At 43.4% G+C, this 24,049-nt stretch overlaps 1 protein-coding gene and 5 pseudogenes across 1 annotated transcript in view; all 6 read left to right on the top strand.

The window, feature by feature from the left end:
* LOC143804169 (uncharacterized) overlaps positions 1-24,049 on the top strand; it is a 196,221-nt gene that overhangs the window by 66,776 nt on the left and 105,396 nt on the right. The gene's annotated exons all lie outside the window — the stretch shown is intronic.
* On the top strand, positions 2,844-2,905 carry LOC143810749 (U7 small nuclear RNA; annotated as a pseudogene).
* LOC143810748 (U7 small nuclear RNA) lies at positions 4,617-4,678 on the top strand (annotated as a pseudogene).
* On the top strand, positions 6,385-6,446 carry LOC143810781 (U7 small nuclear RNA; annotated as a pseudogene).
* On the top strand, positions 8,490-8,551 carry LOC143810747 (U7 small nuclear RNA; annotated as a pseudogene).
* On the top strand, positions 17,430-17,491 carry LOC143810746 (U7 small nuclear RNA; annotated as a pseudogene).

Raw genomic sequence — 24,049 nt, 5'->3', positions numbered from 1 at the left:
GTGGTTTTGTGCTTGTGGGGCAGTGCGATCTTGAGTCTTGGGGGCTCAGTCTTGGAGCATGTGTGCTGTGTGGCCCCAGGCCGCCCGCCCTCCTAGTGAATTGTCACTGCGGTGGTGGTTAGTGCACAACACCATTCCTTTAAGGCAGCAATAGTTAGGACCCACTGAGTTCGCCATGACGCTGCAGCAACTTCATACAGTCTGATAAGAATGTTAAACTAAGAGCCTCATATTCACTTATATGTACATTTTTGCATAGTGGCATTGGATCAACATATGCTCCTTTTTCAGCCTTTTGATATAAGATCTTCTTTGAGCTCATTTTCTTAAACATTATTGTACAATCATTTATCTTTCCATAACAATGATACAGCACAAATAATATTCAACATCAGATAATAAGCCAAAGCTCAGGAACATCAAATATAATAAAAAAAATCTCTTTCTTTTGTTCACAAAAAAAAACAAAGCAGGATTAGCCAGGAAGACCGATACATATATTTACAAAAACAGGAAGGGGTGAGGCTAGACATTTTACGTAAAAAGGGTATTCTTAAATTCTAAAACTCTGGGTTAACTCTACATCCCAGACAAATCTCTCCAGTCCATTGGTTTCTATGAAGCTCACTTCCCTCCTTTCCATCTCATCTTAAAGAAGGAGGTGGAGCTATGCAAATCTCCATTTTCAAGACAAACTCCTTAATGGATGGCTTTACTAGAATTTCAGAAGGAGCGTCTGATATCAGTGATCATGGAGGATGATCTGCTTTGAAAAAAAATTGAATCCAAAAATTGACCAAAGTTTGAAAAAAATTGAATTTTGCAAGCAAAGATTATAGAGAAAAATTTGCATAACTCCACCCCCTTCTGGGAAAACAGATGAGCCCACAGAATTAAACATCAGGGTGGAGCAGGTCACTCAGGTAATGATATTATTTTGCCCCGCCCTTTCCTTTTAATGTAAATACATGTATCAATCTTGTATCCTCTGGGATAAACCTGTTCTGTGTCATCTCCATGATGTTGATGGTGATCGGTGAGGGGAGGTCAGATGAAACACTTCATGTGATCTGTGTATATAGCGCTTTAACTATTTGTTTAACAGCTTTTTGGCAAATGCTGGAAAGCCCAATATTTGTAAAAAATAGAATAAAAAATGTGCTGAATTGCTACTTCATTGAGAAAATAAACTGCTATGATTGTTCTATAAATGTTTGTGAGAATTAAATTGTTAAACTGAGCTAGTGTGAGTTTGTTGCTAACAAGTCATACCAGATTAAACTAATTTCCTTCTGTGATGGAAACACTGACTATGCAGATCAGGGAAATGTAGTACATATGGTATATCTCTATTTGAGCAACGCATTTGATAAAGTATCTCACACTATCCTAATTGAAAAAATGACCAATTGATGGGACTGACGAGGCTACGGTTAGGTGGATTCATAACTGGCTTAGTGATCGTACTCAAAGAGTGGTAATAAATGGTAGCACATCCAATTGGAATAGTGCTTCAAGTGGGGTACCTCAAGGCTCTGTCATAGTCCCAGTAATGTTCAACATTTTTATAAATGATCTACATAAGGTAAACTGATGCAATTTTTCAGGCGACGTAAAGCTAGGAGGGATAGCTAACACTAGAGAAGACAGAAAGGATTCAGAAGGATCTAGATAAGCTTCAACAATGGGCAGCGACTAAAAGAATGGATTTTAACAAGGAGAATTGCAAGAGTCTACATCTGGTGCCGTGAGTAGGCCGTTGTTGCTGTGGTTTTGTGCTTGTGGGGCAGTGCGATCTTGAGTCTTGGGGACTCAGTCTTGGAGCATGTGTGCTCTGTGTGGCACCAGGCGGCCCGCCCTCCTAGTGAATTGTCACTGCGGAGGTGGTTAGTGCATGACGCCATTCATTTAAGGCAACAATAGTTAGGACCCACTGAGTTCGCCATGACGCTGCAGCAACTTCATACAGTCTAATAAGAATGTTAAACCATGAGCCTCATATTCACTTATATGTACATTTTTGCATAGCGGCATTGGATCAACATATGCTCCTTTTTCAGCCTTTTGATATTAGATCCTCTTTGTGCTAATTTTCTTAAACATTATTGTATGATCATTTATCTTTCCATAACAATGATACAGCACAAATAATATTCAACATCAGATAATAAGCCAAAACTCAGGAACATCAAATACAATAAAAAAATTCTCTTTCTTTTAGTCACAAGAAAAGCAAAACAGGTTTATCCTGGAAGATTGATACATATAAATACATAAACAGGAAGGGGTGAGGCTAGGCATTTTACATAAAAAGAGTATTCTCAAGTTCTAAAACTCTGGGTTAACTCTTAACATCCCAGACAAATCTCTCCAGTCCATTGGTTTCTATGCAGCTCACTTCCCTCCTTTCCATCTCATCTTAAATAAGGAGGTGGAGCTATGGAAATCCTCATTTTCAAGACAAACTCCTTAATGGATGGCTTTACTAGAATTTCAGAAGCAGCGTCTGAGATCAGTGATCATGGAGGAAGATCTGCTTTGGAAAAAATTTGAATGCAAAAAAGTGACAAAAGTGTGAAAAAAAATGGAATTTGGCAAGCAAAGATTATAGATAAAAATCTGCATAGCTCCACCCCCTTCTGGTAAAACAGATGACCCCACATAAATATACATCAGGATGGGGTGGGATCACTCAGGTAATGATATTATTTAGCCCTGCCCTTTGCTTTTAATGTAAATACATGTATCAATCGTGTTTCCTCTGGGATAAACCTGTTCTGTGTCGTCTCCTTGATGTTGATGGTGATCAGTGAGGGGAGGTCGGCTGAAACGCTCAATGTGATCAGTGTTTATAGCTCTTTTACTATTTGTTTAACAGCTTTTTGGCAAATGCTGAAAAGCCCAAATATTTGTGAAAAATAGAATAAAAAATGTGCTGAATTGCTACTTCATTGAGGAAGCAAACTGCTAAATTAGTTCTATAAATGTTTGTAAGAATAAAATTGTTAAACACAGTTAGTGTGAGCTTGTTGCAAACAAGTCATACCAGATTAAGCTAATTTCCTTCTATGATGGAAACACTGACTATGCAGATCAGGGAAATGTGGTAGATATAGTATATCTCGATTTCTGCAACGCATTTGATAAAGTATCTCAAACTATCCTAATTGAAAAAATGACCAATTGTGGGACTGTCGAGGCTACGGTTAGGTGGATTCATAACTGGCTCAGTGATCGTACTCAAAGAGTGGTGATAAATCTTAGCACATCCAATTGGAATAGTGCTTCAAGTGGGGTGCCACAAGGCTCTGTCATAGTCCCAGTAATGTTCAACATTTTTATAAATGATCTACATAAGGTAAACTGATGCAATTTTTCAGGCGACGTAAAGCTAGGAGGGATAGCTAACACTAGAGAAGACAGAAAGGATTCAGAAGGATCTAGATAAGCTTCAACAATGGGCAGCGACTAAAAGAATGGATTTTAACAAGGAGAATTGCAAGAGTCTACATCTGGTGCCGTGAGTAGGCCGTTGTTGCTGTGGTTTTGTGGTTGTGGGGCAGTGCGATCTTGAGTCTTGGGGACTCAGTCTTGGAGCATGTGTGCTCTGTGTGGCACCAGGCGGCCCGCCCTCCTAGTGAATTGTCGCTGCGGAGGTGGTTAGTGCATGACGCCATTCATTTAAGGCAACAATAGTTAGGACCCACTGAGTTCGCCATGACGCTGCAGCAACTTCATACAGTCTAATAAGAATGTTAAACCAAGAGCCTCATATTCACTTATATGTACATTTTTGCATAGCAGCATTGGATCAACATATGCTCCTTTTTCAGCCTTTTGATATTAGATCCTCTTTGTGCTAATTTTCTTAAACATTATTGTATGATCATTTATCTTTCCATAACAATGATACAGCACAAATAATATTCAACATCAGATAATAAGCCAAAACTCAGGAACATCAAATACAATAAAAAAATTCTCTTTCTTTTAGTCACAAGAAAAGCAAAACAGGTTTATCCTGGAAGATTGATACATATAAATACATAAACAGGAAGGGGTGAGGCTAGGCATTTTACATAAAAAGAGTATTCTCAAGTTCTAAAACTCTGGGTTAACTCTTAACATCCCAGACAAATCTCTCCAGTCCATTGGTTTCTATGCAGCTCACTTCCCTCCTTTCCATCTCATCTTAAATAAGGAGGTGGAGCTATGGAAATCCTCATTTTCAAGACAAACTCCTTAATGGATGGCTTTACTAGAATTTCAGAAGCAGCGTCTGAGATCAGTGATCATGAAGGAAGATCTGCTTTGGAAAAAATTTGAATGCAAAAAAGTGACAAAAGTGTGAAAAAAAATGGAATTTGGCAAGCAAAGATTATAGATAAAAATCTGCATAGCTCCACCCCCTTCTGGTAAAACAGATGACCTCACAGAAATATACATCAGGATGGGGTGGGATCACTCAGGTAATGATATTATTTAGCCCTGCCCTTTGCTTTTAATGTAAATACATGTATCAATCTTGTTTCCTCTGGGATAAACCTGTTCTGTGTCGTCTCCTTGATGTTGATGGTGATCAGTGAGGGGAGGTCGGCTGAAACGCTCAATGTGATCAGTGTTTATAGCTCTTTTACTATTTGTTTAACAGCTTTTTGGCAAATGCTGAAAAGCCCAAATATTTGTGAAAAATAGAATAAAAAATGTGCTGAATTGCTACTTCATTGAGGAAGCAAACTGCTAAATTAGTTCTATAAATGTTTGTAAGAATAAAATTGTTAAATACAGTTAGTGTGAGCTTGTTGCAAACAAGTCATACCAGATTAAGCTAATTTCCTTCTATGATGGAAACACTGACTATGCAGATCAGGGAAATGTGGTAGATATAGTATATCTCGATTTCTGCAACGCATTTGATAAAGTATCTCAAACTATCCTAATTGAAAAAATGACCAATTGTGGGACTGTCGAGGCTACGGTTAGGTGGATTCATAACTGGCTCAGTGATCGTACTCAAAGAGTGGTGATAAATCTTAGCACATCCAATTGGAATAGTGCTTCAAGTGGGGTGCCACAAGGCTCTGTCATAGTCCCAGTAATGTTCAACATTTTTATAAATGATCTACATAAGGTAAACTGATGCAATTTTTCAGGCGACGTAAAGCTAGGAGGGATAGCTAACACTAGAGAAGACAGAAAGGATTCAGAAGGATCTAGATAAGCTTCAACAATGGGCAGCGACTAAAAGAATGGATTTTAACAAGGAGAATTGCAAGAGTCTACATCTGGTGCCGTGAGTAGGCCGTTGTTGCTGTGGTTTTGTGCTTGTGGGGCAGTGCGATCTTGAGTCTTGGGGACTCAGTCTTGGAGCATGTGTGCTCTGTGTGGCACCAGGCGACCCGCCCTCCTAGTGAATTGTCGCTGCGGAGGTGGTTAGTGCATGACGCCATTCCTTTAAGGCAACAATAGTTAGGACCCACTGAGTTCACCATGACGCTGCAGCAACTTCATACAGTCTAATAAGAATTTTAAACCAAGAGCCTCATATTCACTTATATGTACATTTTTGCATAGCGGCATTGGATCAACATATGCTCCTTTTTCAGCCTTTTGATATTAGATCCTCTTTGTGCTAATTTTCTTAAACATTATTGTATGATCATTTATCTTTCCATAACAATGATACAGCACAAATAATATTCAACATCAGATAATAAGCCAAAACTCAGGAACATCAAATACAATAAAAAAATTCTCTTTTAGTCACAAAAAAAGCAAAACAGGTTTATCCTGGAAGATTGATACATATAAATACATAAACAGGAAGGGGTGAGGCTAGGCATTTTACATAAAAAGAGTATTCTCAAGTTCTAAAACTCTGGGTTAACTCTTAACATCCCAGACAAATCTCTCCAGTCCATTGGTTTCTATGCAGCTCACTTCCCTCCTTTCCATCTCATCTTAAATAAGGAGGTGGAGCTATGGAAATCCTCATTTTCCAGACAAACTTCTTAATGGATGGCTTTACTAGAATTTCAGAAGCAGCGTCTGAGATCAGTGATCATGGAGGAAGATCTGCTTTGGAAAAAATTTGAATGCAAAAAAGTGACAAAAGTGTGAAAAAAATGGAATTTGGCAAGCAAAGATTATAGAGAAAAATTTGCATAGCTCCACCCCCTTCTGGTAAAACAGATGACCCCACAGAAATATACATCAGGATGGGGTGGGATCACTCAGGTAATGATATTATTTAGCCCTGCCCTTTCCTTTTAATGTAAATACATGTATCAATCTTGTTTCCTCTGGGATAAACCTGTTCTGTGTCGTCTCCATGATGTTGATGGTGATCAGTGAGGGGAGGTCGGCTGAAACGCTCAATGTGATCAGTGTTTATATCTCTTTTACTATTTGTTTAACAGATTTTTGGTAAATGCTGGAAAGCCCAACTATTTGTGAAAAATAGAATAAAAAATGTGCTGAATTGCTACTTCATTGAGGAAGCAAACTGCTAAATTAGTTCTATAAATGTTTGTAAGAATAAAATTGTTAAACAGAGTTATTGTGAGTTTGTTGCAAACAAGTCATACCAGATTAAACTTATTTCCTTCTATGATGGAAACACTGACTATGCAGATCAGGGAAATGTGGTAGATATAGTATATCTCGATTTCTGCAACGCATTTGATAAAGTATCTCAAACTATCCTAATTGAAAAAATGACCAATTGTGGGACTGTCGTGGCTACGGTTAGGTGGATTCATAACTGGCTCAGTGATCGTACTCAAAGAGTGGTGATAAATCTTAGCACATCCAATTGGAATAGTGCTTCAAGTGGGGTGCCACAAGGCCTGGTCATAGTCCCAGTATTGTTCAACAATTTTATAAATGATCTAGATAAGTTAAACTGATGCAATTTTTCAGGAGATGTAAAGCTAGGAGGGATAGCTAACAGTAGAGAAGACAGAGAGCGGATTCAGAAGGATCTAGATAAGCTTGAACAATGGGCAGTGACTAATAGAATGGTTTTTAAAGGGAACCTGTCACCTGAATTTGGCGGGACCAGTTTTGGGTCATATGGGCGGGGTTTTCGGGTGTTTGATTCACCCTTTCCTTACCCGCTGGCTGCATGCTGGCTGCAATATTGGATTGAAGTTCATTCTCTGTCCTCCGGAGTACACGCCAGAGCAAGGCATGTACTCCGGAGCACAGGCGTGTACTCCGGAGGACAGAGAATGTACTTCAATCCAATATTGCAGCCAGCATGCAGCCAGCGGGTAAGGAAAGGGTGAATCAAACACCCGAAAACCCCGCCCATATGACCCAAAACCTGTCCCGCCAAATTCAGGTGACAGGTTCCCTTTAACAGGGAGAAATGCAAGAGTCTACATCTGGTGCCGTGAGGAGGCCGTTGTTGCTGTGGTTTTGTGCTTGTGGGGCAGTGCGATTTTGAATCTTGGGGACTCAGTCTTGGAGCATGTGTGCTGTGTGGCACCAGGCCGCCCGCCCTGCTGGTGAATTGTCGCTGCGGAGGTGGTTAGTGCACGATGCCACTCCTTTAAAGCAACAAAAGTTAGGACCCACTGAATTTGCCGTGACGCTGCAGCAACTTCTTACAGTCTGATAAGAATGTTAAACTAAGAACCTCATATTCACTTATATGTACATTTTTGCATAGTGGCATTGGATCAACATATGCTATTATTTTCAGTCTTTTGATATTAGATCTTCTTTTAGCTCATTTTCTTAAACATTATTGTATGATCATTTATCTTTCCATAACAATGATACTGCACAAATAATATTCAACATCAGATAATAAGCCAAAACTCAGGAACATCAAATACAATAATAAAATTATCTTTCTTTTGTTCACAAAGAAACAAAACAGGTTTAGCCAGGAAGATTTATACATATATTTACATAAGCAGGAAGGGGTGAGGCTAGACATTTTACATAAAAAGGGTATTCTCAAATTCTAAAACTCTGGGTTAACTCTTAACATCCCAGACAAATCTCTCCAGTCCATTGTTTTTTATGCAGCTCACCTCCCTCCTTTCCATCTCATCTTAAAGAAGGAGGTGGAGCTATGTAAATCTCCATTTTCAAGACAAACTCCTTAATGGATGGCTTTACTAGAATTTCATAAGGAGCTTCTGATATCAGTGATCATGGAGGAAGATCTGCTTTGAAAAAAATTTGAATGCAAAAAAGTGACCGAAGTTTGAAAAAAATGGAGTTTGGCAAGCAAAGATTATAGAGAAAAATTTGCATAGCTCCACCTCCTTCTGAGAGAACAGATGACCCCACAGAAATATACATCAGGATGGGGTGGGCTCACTCAGGTAATAATATTATTTAGCCCTGCCCTTTCCTTTTAATGTAAATACATGTATCAATCTTGTATCCTCTGGGATAAACCTGTTCTGTGTTGTCTCCATGATGTTGATGGTGATCAGTGAGGGGAGGTCGGCTGAAACGCTCAATGTGATCAGTGTTTATAGCTCTTTTACTATTTGTTTAACAGCTTTTTGGCAAATGCTGAAAAGCCCAAAAATTTGTGAAAAATAGAATAAAAAATGTGTTGACTTGCTACTTCATTGAGAAAATAAACTGATATAATTGTTTTATAAATATTTGTGAGAAGAAAATTGTTAAACAGAGTTAGTGTGAGTTTGTTGTAAACAAGTCATACCTGATTAAACTACTTTCTTTCTATGATGGAAACACTGACTATGCAGATCAGGGAAATGTGGTAGATATAGTATATCTCGATTGCAGCAACGCATTTGATAAAGTATCTCACACTATCCTCATTGAAAAAATGACCAATTGTGGGACTGACGAGGCTACTGTTAGGTGGATAGATAACTGGCTCAGTGATCGTACTCAGAGTGGTGATAAATGGTAGCACATCCAATTGGAATAGTGCTTCAAGTGGGGTACCACAAGGCTCTGTCGTGGCCCCAGTATTGTTCAACGTTTTTTATAAATGATCTAGATAAGGTAAACTGATGCAATTTTTCAGGCGACGTAAAGCTAGGAGGGATAGCTAACAGTAGAGAAGACAGAGAGAGGATTCAGAAGGATCTAGATAAGCTTGAACAATGGGCAGCGACTAATAGAATGAATTTAACAGGGAGAAATGCAAGATTCTACATCTGGTGCCGTGAGGAGGCCGTTGTTGCTGTGGTTTTGTGCTTGTGGGGCAGTGCGATCTTGAGTCTTGGGGGCTCAGTCTTGGAGCATGTGTGCTGTGTGGCCCCAGGCCGCCCGCCCTCCTAGTGAATTGTCACTGCGGTGGTGGTTAGTGCACAACACCATTCCTTTAAGGCAGCAATAGTTAGGACCACTGAGTTCGCCATGACGCTGCAGCAACTTCATACAGTCTGATAAGAATGTTAAACTAAGAGCCTCATATTCACTTATATGTACATTTTTGCATAGTGGCATTGGATCAACATATGCTCCTTTTTCAGCCTTTTGATATAAGATCTTCTTTGAGCTCATTTTCTTAAACATTATTGTACAATCATTTATCTTTCCATAACAATGATACAGCACAAATAATATTCAACATCAGATAATAAGCCAAAGCTCAGGAACATCAAATATAATAAAAAAAATCTTTCTTTTGTTCACAAAAAAAAAAAAGCAGGATTAGCCAGGAAGACCGATACATATATTTACAAAAACAGGAAGGGGTGAGGCTAGACATTTTACGTAAAAAGGGTATTCTTAAATTCTAAAACTCTGGGTTAACTCTTTACATCCCAGACAAATCTCTCCAGTCCATTGGTTTATATGCAGCTCACCTCCCTCCTTTGCATCTTATCTTAAAGAAGGAGGTGGAGCTATGCAAATCTCCATTTTCAAGACAAACTCCTTAATGGATAACTTTACTAGAATTTCAGAAGGAGCGTCTGATATCAGTGATCATGGAGGAAGATCTGCTTTGAAAAAAAATTGAATCCAAAAATTGACCAAAGTTTGAAAAAAATTGAATTTTGCAAGCAAAGATTATAGAGAAAAATTTGCATAACTCCACCACCTTCTGGGAAAACAGATGAGCCCACAGAATTAAACATCAGGGTGGAGCAGGTCACTCAGGTAATGATATTATTTAGCCCCGCCCTTTCATTTTAATGTAAATACATGTATCAATCTTGTATCCTCTGGGATAAACCTTTTCTGTGTCATTTCCATGATGTTGATGGTGATCGGTGAGGGGAGGTCAGATGAAACACTTCATGTGATATGTGTTTATAGCGCTTTTACTATTTGTTTAACAGCTTTTTGGCAAATGCTGGAAAGCCCAATATTTGTAAAACATAGAATAAAAATGTGCTAAATTGCTACTTCATTGAGAAAATAAACTGCTATAATTGTTCTATAAATGTTTGTGAGAATTAAATTGTTAAACTGAGCTAGTGTGAGTTTGTTGCTAACAAGTCATACCAGATTAAACTAATTTCCTTCTGTGATGGAAACACTGACTATGCAGATCAGGGAAATGTAGTACATATGGTATATCTCTATTTGAGCAACGCATTTGATAAAGTATCTCACACTATCCTAATTGAAAAAATGACCAATTGATGGGACTGACGAGACTACGGTTAGGTGGATTTGTAGCGCCCCTACCGCCGCAGGGCCGAGGGGTACCCGGTACCGGGCCTACGGGTCTCTGCTTCTGGGGTTGTCACGGCGGCTAGGCCCCGGTCCGTGACCCTGCTGTGGGGCGCACAGTGAATGATAGGTGTGGATGATGGTAGGTGGTGCGGTGCAGTAAATAACGAGGACACCAGGTTGCAGTCTCTTTACCTCTTTACTGAAGATCTCTGAGTCCACAGTCCAGAATACGGTTCACCAGGCTGCGCAAGTCCGGCCGGTCCATTGGCACCTCCAGAGTTCTCTTCACAGGTGGAAATCGGTGCCTTCCTTCTAGCGCTATGTGTTGCGGTCCTTCCCTGCTGTGCTTATGGAAAGTCCCCACAACCGTTGTGTCTGTTTCTTAAGTTCCCTCACAACTCGATTAAATGATGTTCTTCTAATCCTCCGTCCCTCCCTGGTGTTCTGGTTGGGACGGCACCCGTTTGACGGGTAGGCTCGGAGCTCTTCCGGGACCCTAGAGTCGCCCCTCTCCACAAGGTGCCCCCCAAGACTTCATAGGTGATTTGTGTGAGACTGCCCGCCTTAGACTGACTGTCCTGACGCTGTTTAGAGTATTGCTTGAAGCTGAATGTTATAATACTCCCTCGGCGTTCCGTCCACCGGTAGTGCGCCTCAGTAGGGTGTTGCTCCGGTCTTACAGCAGGACCCCTACTGGTATTCTCCTATTGCTTGATCTCGTTTCTCACTCAGCACAATCTATCTCGCTTCTAGTCCTTTCTTGGGCCCCGCCGCTTCCCGGAGCTGGCGCGGGCCCGTTACGTTCTTTCCAATGCCAAGCCTCTGTCAGGATCCCACCCCTGACAGAGACCCTACTGTATCTTCCCCTACAACACCCTCTGCCACAAGGTGTTGCCTGGTTCCAACCCAGTCAGCTTTCTGATCTAACTTCCTGCCTGACCCCCAGTTTACCCACTATGGTGGGGAGTGGCCTAATGAATAGCACCCTTAGCTCCCCCCGGAGGCCCAGCTGTGAAATGTATTGGTGTCTGTGATACCTGATCAGATGAACTCCTTCAGTGCCATCGGACGCACCGTAGCTCCCCATAGTGGCGGAGCCACAGTACTGCAACGACCAGGACTCTGGGGCGCTGCACTCCCCCCTGGTTAAACACAGTACTCCGGGACTGGGAAGAAAACAACAATACAAGTTAGCAAAAAGACATACAATTTTGTTGAGTGCAATAACAATAAGCATATTTGAACAGAGCTTCCCTTTATGGGAGGTGAGGACACTTGAACGTTACAAACATGGTAAAATATCATAGCAACATGCTATAATTAACTTTTCTTACCCAACCGGGTATTCTACTAAGTGCAAAAATTGTTGAACAATAATTTAACTTTGCCTTTAAGGACATACACTCTTAATCCACTAAAGACCTTCCTATAATCACATTATAAGGTACCGTATATACTCGAGTATAAGCCGACCCGAGTATAAGCCGACCCCCCTAATTTTGCCACAAAAAACTGGGAAAACTTATTGACTCGAGTATAAGCCTAGGGTGGAAAATGCAGCAGCTACCGGTGAATTTCAAAAATAAAAATAGATGCTCCATACCGTTCATTATGGCCCCATAGCTGTGCCATATAGTGCTCTGCACCGTTCATAATTGCCCCATAGCTGTGCCATATAGTGCTCTGCACCATTATTGCCCCATAGCTGTGCCATATAGTGCTCTGCACCATTATTGTCCCATAGCTGTGCCATATAGTGCTCTGCACCATTATTGCCCCATAGCTGTGCCATATAGTGCTCTGCACCATTCATTATTGCCCCATAGCTGTGCCATATAGTGCTCTGCACCATTATTGCCCCATAGCTGTGCCATACAGTGCTCTGCACCATTATTGCCCCATAGCTGTGCCATACAGTGCTCTGCACCGTTATTGCCCCATAGCTGTGCCATATAGTGCTCTGCACCATTATTGCCCCATAGCTGTGCCATATAGTGCTCTGCACCGTTATTGCCCCATAGCTGTGCCATACAGTGCTCCGCACCATTATTGCCCCATAGCTGTGCCATACAGTGCTCTGCACCATTATTGCCCCATAGCTGTGCCATACAGTGCTCTGCACCATTGCCCCATAGCTGTGCCATATAGTGCTCTGCACCATTATTGCCCCATAGCTGTGCCATATAGTGCTCTGCACCGTCCATTATTGCCCCATAGCTGTGCTGCTGCAATAAAAATAATAAAACACATACTCACCTCTCTTGCAGCTCCTCGGCGCCATCTTCCCGGCGTCTCCCTGCACTGACTGATCAGGCAGAGGGCGCCGCGCACACTATATACGTCATCGCGCCCTCTGCCTGCAGTCAGTGTGGAGAGAGACGCCGGGAAGATGGAGACAGCGCCCGGCGTGTGGAACGAGGACCGGTGAATATGCGATACTTACCTGCTCCCGGCGTCCCTGGCTCCTTCCCCCGGACAGCTGGTCTTCGGTGCCGCAGCCTCTTCCTCTGTCAGCGGTCACCGGCACCGATGATTAGAGAAATGAATAGGCGGCTCCGCCCCTATGGGAGGTGGAGCCGCCTATTCATTTCTCTAATGAGCGGTCCCACGTGACCGCTCAGGGGAAGAGGCTGCGGCACCCGGAGACAGTGGGACGGGCAGGGGGAGCGTCAGGATCGCCGGGACTAGGTAAGTATGCCTCAGCGCCCTCTCCCCCTCACCCGCCGACCCCACCGCCGACCGTGACTCGAGTATAAGCCGAGGGGGCACTTTCAGCCCAAAAATTTGGGCTGAAAATCTCGGCTTATACTCGAGTATATACGGTATTTTAACTTTTTCATTCTCCTTCTTTAAATCTGCAGGACCGCCTGTCCTATCGGCACCAGACCTACTGCCTCTCCTTTCTGTTACAGGACCGCCCCGTTCAGCCAGGGCCTACTGCCTTTTCAACTACTATACACAGTATAGAACATAACATTACTTCCAGTTTAAGAGCACTAAGTCATCTCTACATGACTCCTATGAGGACTCAGGGTTTACCTTCTATCCTAACTATCTATCAGCATTATCAAAAACATTTTCTATCGAACATTAAACCTTCTCATTATCTTTCTTCCTTTCATGCATGCTGGACTCCACATCTATCCCTACGAGTCCACTGCATCCCTCTTCTATCTTTCACCTTTTACTTCTCAGAGCACATCATCAGTATTTCTTCACATTTAACTAATTAAACACATATAACTTTCTCATGTAAACATTATCATCACTTTCTTTGGTCAAGACATTATTGCTTCCAATCTTAAAGCAATATCACAGTTTAAGCGTAACAAATGAACATCCCCTTTAAGAGGGGACCAAGTCTCTATGAGGTAGCGTATCTTCTCAAGCTACCAGTCCATACTCAGCAAAGGTTCCAGTGCGGTATCTTCACAAAGAGTCCTTTTTGAAGTAAAACCAGTAGGGAGCGCCTTTAATAAGGTGCAAACTATTTACAAGAAGTTCGGATCATGCACTGTTCATGATTTCAGCAGTTCTAAAACTTGTGCAAAAACTTTGGAAAGACAAACAAAACAAAACACTAGGGATCCCGGGTCAACAAAAGGATCCCTTTAAAAGTTTACCCTGAGCGGGTTTAGCAGAACACAGGAAAACAGCAACTATTTACAGATTCATGGTATCGAGGTTTAGCCTTCCAAGTCTGGGGGCGGCTTCTCGCCAGGGGTGGTTGCTCGCTGGCACAGACTCCGGAACTGCCGGCACAGCTCCTCCACTTCTGCCCCGAGGATTTCCTGATTAGCGCAGCTTGGTAAGGACTCCGCCGGCTCCCATTGGTAGAACCTGGCACAGGTCTTCTCTCCCTCCCCGGGGTGACTTCCGCGCTCCATGCTGCCAATCGGATTCTGCCTCGTGGTCTCCAGAAGTTCTTGCCCCTCCCCGTCCGGAGGGCGGCCTTTCTCTCCTCCACCATCCCACACTAGGAGGCGGGCCCTTCGCCTTGATGGGCATATTCTCTGGACATAGTAATATCGGTGAGGGGCGGGCTCCATCTTCGCGCCACTCTTCCAAGCTACGCCCACGAGGACACGCCCCATGCTCCCTGCGCGCCACATAGTGTTATAATGGCGGCGGTTTTGGCGGGGAATGTCGTAACACAGTCTTTGCAACATAATACAGTCCTAGCACAGTAGACCACAGTTCCAAGGCACACATGACCTGATTCTTCAGGCTTTAGTAGATCCTGTTCGTGACGCCAAGTTGTAGCGCCCCCACCGCCGCAGGGCCGAGGGGTACCCGGTACCGGGCCTACGGGTCTCTGCTTCTGGGGTTGTCACGGCGGCTAGGCCCCGGTCCGTGACCCTGCCGTGGGGCGCACAGTGAATGATAGGTGTGGATGATGGTAGGTGGTGCGGTGCAGTAAATAACGAGGACACCAGGTTGCAGTCTCTTTACCTCTTTACTGAAGATCTCTGAGTCCACAGTCCAGAATACGGTTCACCAGGCTGCGCAAGTCCGGCCGGTCCAATGGCACCTCCAGAGTTCTCTTCACAGGTGGAAATCGGTGCCTTCCTTCTAGCGCTATGTGTTGCGGTCCTTCCCTGCTGTGCTTACGGAAAGTCCCCACAACCGTTGTGTCTGTTTCTTAAGTTCCCTCACAACTCGATTAGATGATGTTCTGCTAATCCTCCGTCCCTCCCTGATGTTCTGGTTGGGACGGCACCCGTTTGTCGGGTAGGCTCGGAGTGCTTCTGGGACCCTAGAGTCGCCCCTCTCCACAAGGTGCCCCCCAAGACTTCATAGGTGATTTGTGTGAGACAGCCCGCCTTAGACTGACTGTCCTGCCGCTGTTTAGAGTATTGCTTGAAGCTGAATGTTATAATACTCCCTCGGCGTTCCGGCCACCGGTAGTGCGCCTCAGTAGGGTGTTGCCTTGGTCTTACAGCACGACCCCTACTGGTATTCTCCTATTGCTTGATCTCGTTTCTCACTCAGCACAATCTATCTCGCTTCTAGTCCTTTCTTGGGCCCCGCCGCTTCCAGGAGCTGGCGCGGGCCCGTTACGTTCTTTCCAATGCCAAGCCTCTGTCAGGATCCCACCCCTGACAGAGACCCTACTGTATCTTCCCCTACAACACCCTCTGCCACAAGGTGTTGCCTGGTTCCAACCCAGTCAGCTTTCTGATCTAACTTCCTGCCTGACCCCCAGTTTACCCACTATGGTGGGGAGTGGCCTAATGAATAGCACCCTTAGCTCCCCCCGGAGGCCCAGCTGTGAAATGTATTGGTGTCTGTGATACCTGATCAGATGAACTCCTTCAGTGCCATCGGACGCACCGTAGCTCCCCATAGTGGTGGAGCCACAGTACTGCAACGACCAGGACTCTGGGGCGCTGCAGATTCATAACTGGCTCAGTGATCGTACTCAAAGAGTGGTAATAAATGGTAGCACATCCAATTGGAATAGTGCTTCAAGTGGGGTACCACAAGGCTCTGTCATAGTCCCAGTAATGTTCAACATTTTTATAAATGATCTACATAAGGTAAACTGATGCAATTTTTCAGGCGATGTAAAGCTAGGAGGGATAGCTAACACTAGAGAAGACAGAGAAAGGATTCAGAAGGATCTAGATAAGCTTCAACAATGGGCAGCGACTAAAAGAATGGATTTTAACAAGGAGAATTGCAAGAGTCTACATCTGGTGCCGTGAGTAGGCCGTTGTTGCTGTGGTTTTGTGCTTGTGGGGCAGTGCGATCTTGAGTCTTGGGGACTCAGTCTTGGAGCATGTGTGCTCTGTGTGGCACCAGGCGGCCCGCCCTCCTAGTGAATTGTCGCTGCAGAGGTGGTTAGTGCATGACGCCATTCCTTTAAGGCAACAATAGTTAGGACCCACTGAGTTCGCCATGACGCTGCAGCAACTTCATACAGTCTAATAAGAATTTTAAACCAAGAGCCTCATATTCACTTATATGTACATTTTTGCATAGCGGCATTGGATCAACATATGCTCCTTTTTCAGCCTTTTGATATTAGATCCTCTTTGTGCTAATTTTCTTAAACATTATTGTATGATCATTTATCTTTCCATAACAATGATACAGCACAAATAATATTCAACATCAGATAATAAGCCAAAGCTCAGGAAAATCAAATACAATAAAAAAATTCTCTTTCTTTTAGTCACAAAAAAAGCAAAACAGGTTTATCCTGGAAGATTGATACATATAAATACATAAACAGGAAGGGGTGAGGCTAGGCATTTTACATAAAAAGAGTATTCTCAAGTTCTAAAACACTGGGTTAACTCTTAACATCCCAGACAAATCTCTCCAGTCCATTGGTTTCTATGCAGCTCACTTCCCTCCTTTCCATCTCATCTTAATTAAGGAGGTGGAGCTATGGAAATCCTCATTTTCCAGACAAACTTCTTAATGGATGGCTTTACTAGAATTTCAGAAGCAGCGTCTGAGATCAGTGATCATGGAGGAAGATCTGCTTTGGAAAATATTTGAATGCAAAAAAGTGACAAAAGTGTGAAAAAAAATGGAATTTGGCAAGGAAAGATTATAGATAAAAATCTGCATAGCTCCACCCCCTTCAGGTAAAACAGATGACCCCACAGAAATATACATCAGGATGGGGTGGGATCACTCAGGTAATGATATTATTTAGCCCCGCCCTTTGCTTTTAATGTAAATACATGTATCAATCTTGTTTCCTCTGGGATAAACCTGTTCTGTGTCGTCTCCTTGATGTTGATGGTGATCAGTGAGGGGAGGTCGGCTGAAACGCTCAATGTGATCAGTGTTTATAGCTCTTTTACTATTTGTTTAACAGCTTTTTGGCAAATGCTGAAAAGCCCAAATATTTGTGAAAAATAGAATAAAAAATGTGCTGAATTGCTACCTCGTTGAGGAAGCAAACTGCTAAATTAGTTCTATAAATGTTTGTAAGAATAAAATTGTTAAACAGAGTTAGTGTGAGTTTGTTGCAAACAAGTCATACCAGATTAAGCTAATTTCCTTCTATGATGGAAACACTGACTATGCAGATCAGGGAAATGTGGTAGATATAGTATATCTCGATTTCTGCAACGCATTTGATAAAGTATCTCACACTATCCTAATTGAAAAAATGACCAATTGTGGGACTGACGAGGCTACGGTTAGGTGGATTCATAACTGGCTCAGTGATCGTACTCAAAGAGTGGTGATAAATCTTAGCACATCCAATTGGAATAGTGCTTCAAGTGGGGTGCCACAAGGCTCTGTCATAGTCCCAGTATTGCTCAACAATTTTATAAATGATCTAGATAAGGTAAACTGATGCAATTTTTCAGGCGATGTAAAGGCCCCGTGACACTTAGCGACTCTGCAGCGATACAGACAACGATGCCGATCTCTGCAGCGTCGCTGTTTAGTCGCTGTGTGGTCGCTGGGGAGCTGTCACACAGACGGCTCTCCAGCGACCAACGATGCCGAGGTCCCCGGGTAACCAGGGTAAACATCGGGTTGCTAAGCTCAGGGCCGCGCTTAGTAACCCGATGTTTACCCTGGTTACCAGTGTAAAATGTAAAAAAACAAACACTACATACTCACCTTCGCGTCCCCCGGCGTCCGCTTCCTGCACTGACTGAGCGCCGGCCCTAACAGCAGAGCGGTGACGTCACCGCTGTGATCTGCTTTCACTTTACGGCCGGCAGTCAGTCAGTGCGGGAAGCAGACGGCAAGGGACCTGATGGACACCGGAATGTGAGTATGTAGTGTTTTTTTTTTTTTTTACATTTACGATGGTAACCAGGGTAAACATCGGGTTACTAAGCGCGGCCCTGCCCTTAGTAACCCGATGTTTACCCTGGTTACCAGTGAAGACATCGCTGAATCCGTGTCACACACACCGATTCAGCGATGTCAGCGGGACCTCAACGATCAAAAAAAGGTCCAGGCCATTCCGACACGACCAGCGATCTCACAGCAGGGGCCTGGTCGCTGCTACGTGTCAAACATAGCGAGATCGCTACTGAGGTCGCTGTTGCGTCACAAAACTTGTGACTCAGCAGCGATCTCGCTAGCGACCTCGCTTAGTGTGACGGGGGCTTAAAGCTGGGAGGGATAGCTAACAGTAGAGAAGACAGAGAGAGGATTCAGAAGGATCTACATAAGCTTGAACAATGGACAGTGACTAATAGAATGGTTTTTAACAGGGAGAAATGCAAGAGTCTACATCTGGTGCCGTGAGGAGGCCGTTGTTGCTGTGGTTTTGTGCTTGTGGGGCAGTGCGATCATTAGTCTTGGGGACTCAGTCTTGGAGCATGTGTGCTGTGTGGCCCCAGGCCGCCCGCCCTGCTGGTGAATTGTCGCTGCGGAGGTGGTTAGTGCACGATGCCACTCCTTTAAAGCAACAAAAGTTAGGACCCACTGAATTTGCCGTGACGCTGCAGCAACTTCTTACAGTCTGATAAGAATGTTAAACTAAGAACCTCATATTCACTTATATGTACATTTTTGCATAGTGGCATTGGATCAACATATGCTATTTTTTTCAGTCTTTTGATATTAGATCTTCTTTTAGCTCATTTTCTTAAACATTATTGTATGATCATTTATCTTTCCATAACAATGATACAGCACAAATAATATTCAACATCAGATAATAAGCCAAAACTCAGGAACATCAAATACAATAAAAAAATTATCTTTCTTTTGTTCACAAAGAAACAAAACAGGTTTAGCCAGGAAGATTTATACATATATTTACATAAGCAGGAAGGGGTGAGGCTAGACATTTTACATAAAAAGGGTATTCTCAAATTCTAAAACTCTGGGTTAACTCTTAACATCCCAGACAAATCTCTCCAGTCCATTGTTTTTTATGCAGCTCACCTCCCTCCTTTCCATCTCATCTTAACCCCTTCATGACCTTGCCGTTTTTTGCAATTCTGACCAGTGTCCCTTTATGAGGTAATAACTCAGGAACGCTTCAACGGATCCTAGCGATTCTGAGACTGTTTTTTCGTGACATATTGGGCTTCATGTTAGTGGTAAATTTAGGTCGATAATTTCTGAGTTTATTTGTGAAAAAAACGGAAATTTGGCAAAAATTTTGAACATTTCGCAATTTTCACATTTTGAATTTTTATTCTGTTAAACCAGAGAGCTATGTGACACAAAATAGTTAATAAATAACATTTCCCACATGTCTACTTTACATCAGCACAATTTTGGAAACAAATTTTTTTTTTGCTAGGAATTTATAAGGGTTAAAATTTGACCAGTGATTTCTCATTTTTACAACAAAATTTACAAAACCATTTTTTTTAGGGACCACCTCACATTTGAAGTCAGTTTGAGGGTTCTATATGGCTGAAAATACCCAAAAGTGACACCATTCTAAAAACTGCACCCCTCAAGGTGCTCAAAACCACATTCAAGAAGTTTATTAACCCTTCAGGTGTTTCACAGCAGCAGAAGCAACATGGAAGGAAAAAATGAACATTTAACTTTTTAGTCACAAAAATGATCTTTTAGCAACAATTTTTTATTTTCCTAAGGGTAAAAGGAGAAACTGGACCACGGACGTTGTTGTCCAATTTGTCCTGAGTACGCTGATACCTCATATGTGGGGGTAAACCACTGTTTGGGCGCACGGCAGGGCTCGGAAGGGAAGGAGCGCCATTTGACTTTTTGAATGAAAAATTGGCTCCAATCTTTAGCGGACACCATGTCGCGTTTGGAGAGCCCCCATGTGCCTAAACATTGGAGCTCCCCCACAAGTGACCACATTTTGGAAACTAGACCCCCCAAGGAACTTATCTAGAAGCATAGTGAGCACTTTAAACCCCCAGGTGCTTCACAAATTGATCCGTAAAAATGAAAAAGTACTTTTTTTTCACAAAAAAATTATTTTAGCCTCAATTTTTTCATTTTCACGTGGACAACAGGATAAAATGGATCCTAAATTTTGTTGGGCAATTTCTCCTGAGTACACCAATACCTCACATGTGGGGGTAAACCACTGTTTGGGCACATGGTAAGGCTCGGAAGGGAAGGAGCGCCATTTGACTTTTTGAATGAAAAATTATCTCCATCGTTAGCGGACACCATGTCGCGTTTGGAAAGCCCCTGTGTGCCTAAACATTGGAGCTCCTCCACAAGTGACCCCATTTTGGAAACTAGACCCCTCAAGGAACTCATCTAGAGGCATAGTGAGCACTTTAAACCCCCAGGTGCTTCACAAATTGATCCGCAAAAATGAAAAAGTACTTTTTTTTCACACAAAATTTCTTTTAGCCTCAATTCTTTCATTTTCACATGGGCAACAGGATAAAATGGATCCTAAAATTTGTTGGGCAATTTCTCCTGAGTATGCCGATACCTCATATGTGGGGGTAAACCACTGTTTGGGTGCACGGCAAGGCTCGGAAAGGGGAGGCGTGCCATTTGACTTTTTGAATGGAAAATTAGCTCCAATCGTTAGCGGACACCATGTCGCATTTGGAGAGCCCCTGTGTGCCTAAACATTGGAGCTCCCCTACAAGTGACCCCATTTTGGAAACTAGACCCCCCAAGGAACTTATCTAGATGCATAGTGAGCACTTATAACCCCCAGGTGCTTCACAGAAGTTTATAACGCAGAGCCGTGAAAATAAAAAAATAATTTTTCTTTCCTCAAAAATGATTTTTAGCCCAGAATTTTTTATTTTCCCAAGGGTAATAGGAGGAATTGGACCCCAAATGTTGTTTTCCAGTTTTTCCTGAGTACGATGATACCCCATATGTGGGGGTAAACCACTGTTTGGGCGCACGGCAGGGCTCGGAAGGGAAGGCTCGCCATTTGGCTTTTTGAATGGAAAATTAGCTCCAATCATTAGCGGACACCATGTCGCGTTTGGAGAGCCCCTGTGTGCCTAAACATTGGAGCTCCCGCACAAGTGACCCCATTTTGGAAACTAGACCTCCCAAGGAACTAATCTAGATGTGTGGTGAGCACTTTGAACCCCCAAGTGCTTCACAGAAGTTTATAACGCAGAGCCATGAAAATAAAAAATAATTTTTCTTTTCTCAAAAAAGATTTTTAGCCCACAATTTTTTATTTTCCCAAGGGTAACAGGAGAAATTGGACCCCAAAAGTTGTTGTCCAGTTTCTCCTGAGTACGCTGATACCCCATATGTGGGGGTAAACCACTGTTTTGGCACACGTCGGGGTTCGGAAGGGAAGTAGTGACGTTTTGAAATGCAGACTTTGATGGAATGCTCTGCGGGCGTCAGGTTGAGTTTGCAGAGCCCCTGATGTGCCTAAACAGTAGGAACTCCCCACAATTGACTCCATTTTGGAAACTAGACCCCCAAGGGAACTTATCTAGATGTGTAGTGAGCACTTTGAACCCCCAAGTGCTTCACAGAAGTTTATAGCGCAGAGCCGTGAAAATAAAAAATGTGTTTCCTTTCCTCAAAAATATTTTTTTAGCCCAGAATTTTTTATTTTTGCAAGAGTAACAGGAGAAATTGGACCCCAAAAGTTGTTGTCCAGTTTCTCCTGAGTACGCTGATACCCCATATGTGGGGGTAAACCACTGTTTGGGCACATGCCGGGGCTCGGAAGGGAAGTAGTGACGTTTTGGAATGCAGGCTTTGATGGAATGGTCTGCGGGCATCATGTTACGTTTGCAGAGCCCCTGATATGCCTAAACAGTAGAAACCCCCCACAAGTGACCCCATTTTGGAAACTAGACCCCCCAAGGAACTTATCTAGATGTGTGGTGAGCACGTTCAACCCCCAAGTGCTTCACAGAAGTTTACAACGCAGAGCCGTGAAAATAAAAAATCATTTTTCTTTCCTCAAAAAAGATGTTTTAGCAAGCAATTTTTTATTTTCACAAGGGTAACAGGAGAATTTGGACCCCAATATTTGTTGCCCAGTTTGTTGTGAGTACGCTGATACCCCATATGTGGGGGTAAACCACTGTTTGGGCACACGTCAGGGCTCGGAAGGGAAGTAGTGACATTTGAAATGCAGACTTTGATGGACTGGTCTGCGGGCATCACATTGCATTTGCAGAGCCCCTAATGTGCCTAAACAGTAGAAACACCCCACAAGTGACCCCATTTTGGAAACTAGACCCCCGAAGTAACTTATCTAGATGTGTGGTGAGCACTTTCAACCCCCAAGTGCTTGACAGAAGTTTATAACGCAAAGCCGTGAAAATAAAAAATAATTGTTCTTTCCTCAAAAATTATGTTTTAGCAAGTAATTTTTTATTTTTGCAAGGGTAACAGGAGAAATTGGACCCCAACAGTTGTTGCCCAGTTTGTCCTGAGTATGCTGGTACCCCAAATGTGGGGGTAAACCACTGTTTGGGCGCACGTCGGGGCTTGGAAGGGCGGGAGCACCATTTGACTTTTTGAACGCAAGATTGGCTGGAATCAATGGTGGCGCCATGTTGCGTTTGGAGACCCCTGATGTGCCTAAACAGTGGAAACCCCTCAATTCTAACTTCAACACTAACCCCAACACACCCCTAATCCTAATCCCAACTGTAGCCATAACCCTAATCACAACCCTAACCCCAACACACCCTTAACCACAACCCTAACCGCAACACACCCGTAACCCTAATTCCAACCCTAATCCTAACCCTAATCCCAACCGTAACCCTAATCCCAACCCTAACCACAACTGTAACCCCAACACACCCCTAACCCTATCCGTAACCCTAACCACAAGCCTAATCTTAACCCTATTTCCAACCCTAGCCCTAATTCCAACCCTAACTCTAAGGCTATGTGCCCACGTTGCGGATTCATGTGAGATTTTTCCGCACGATTTTTGAAAAATCTGCAGGTAAAAGGCACTGCGTTTTACCTGCGGATTTACAGCAGATTTCCAGTGTTTTTTTGTGCGGATTTCACCTGCGGATTCCTATTGAGGAACAGGTGTAAAACGCTGCGGAATCCGCACAAAGAATTGACATGCTGCGGAAAATACAATGCAGCGTTTCTGCACGGAATTTTCCGCACCATGGGCACAGCGGATTTGGTTTTCCTTAGGTGTACATGGTACTGTAAACCTGATGGAAAACTGCTTCGAATTCGCAGCGGCCAATCCGCTGCGGATCCGCGGCCGATCCGCTGCGGATCCGCGGCCGATCCGCTGCGGATCCGCGGCCGATCCGCTGCGGATCCGCGGCCGATCCGCTGCGGATCCGCGGCCGATCCGCTGCGGATCCGCTGCCGATCCGCTGCCGATCCGCTGCCGATCCGCTGCGGATCCGCTGCGGATCCGCGGCCGATCCGCTGCGGATCCGCGGCCGATCCGCTGCCGATCCGCTGCCGATCCGCTGCGGATCCGCGGCCGATCCGCTCTGTGTGCACATGCCATAACCCTACCCCTAACCCTAACCCTACCCGTGACCCTAACCCTACC

Source organism: Ranitomeya variabilis, chromosome 2 (genome assembly GCF_051348905.1).
Source record: "Ranitomeya variabilis isolate aRanVar5 chromosome 2, aRanVar5.hap1, whole genome shotgun sequence".
NCBI lineage: Eukaryota > Metazoa > Chordata > Amphibia > Anura > Dendrobatidae > Ranitomeya > Ranitomeya variabilis.
Note: the sequence above shows the minus strand (reverse complement) of the source record. Positions and strands in the feature narration are given on the sequence as shown.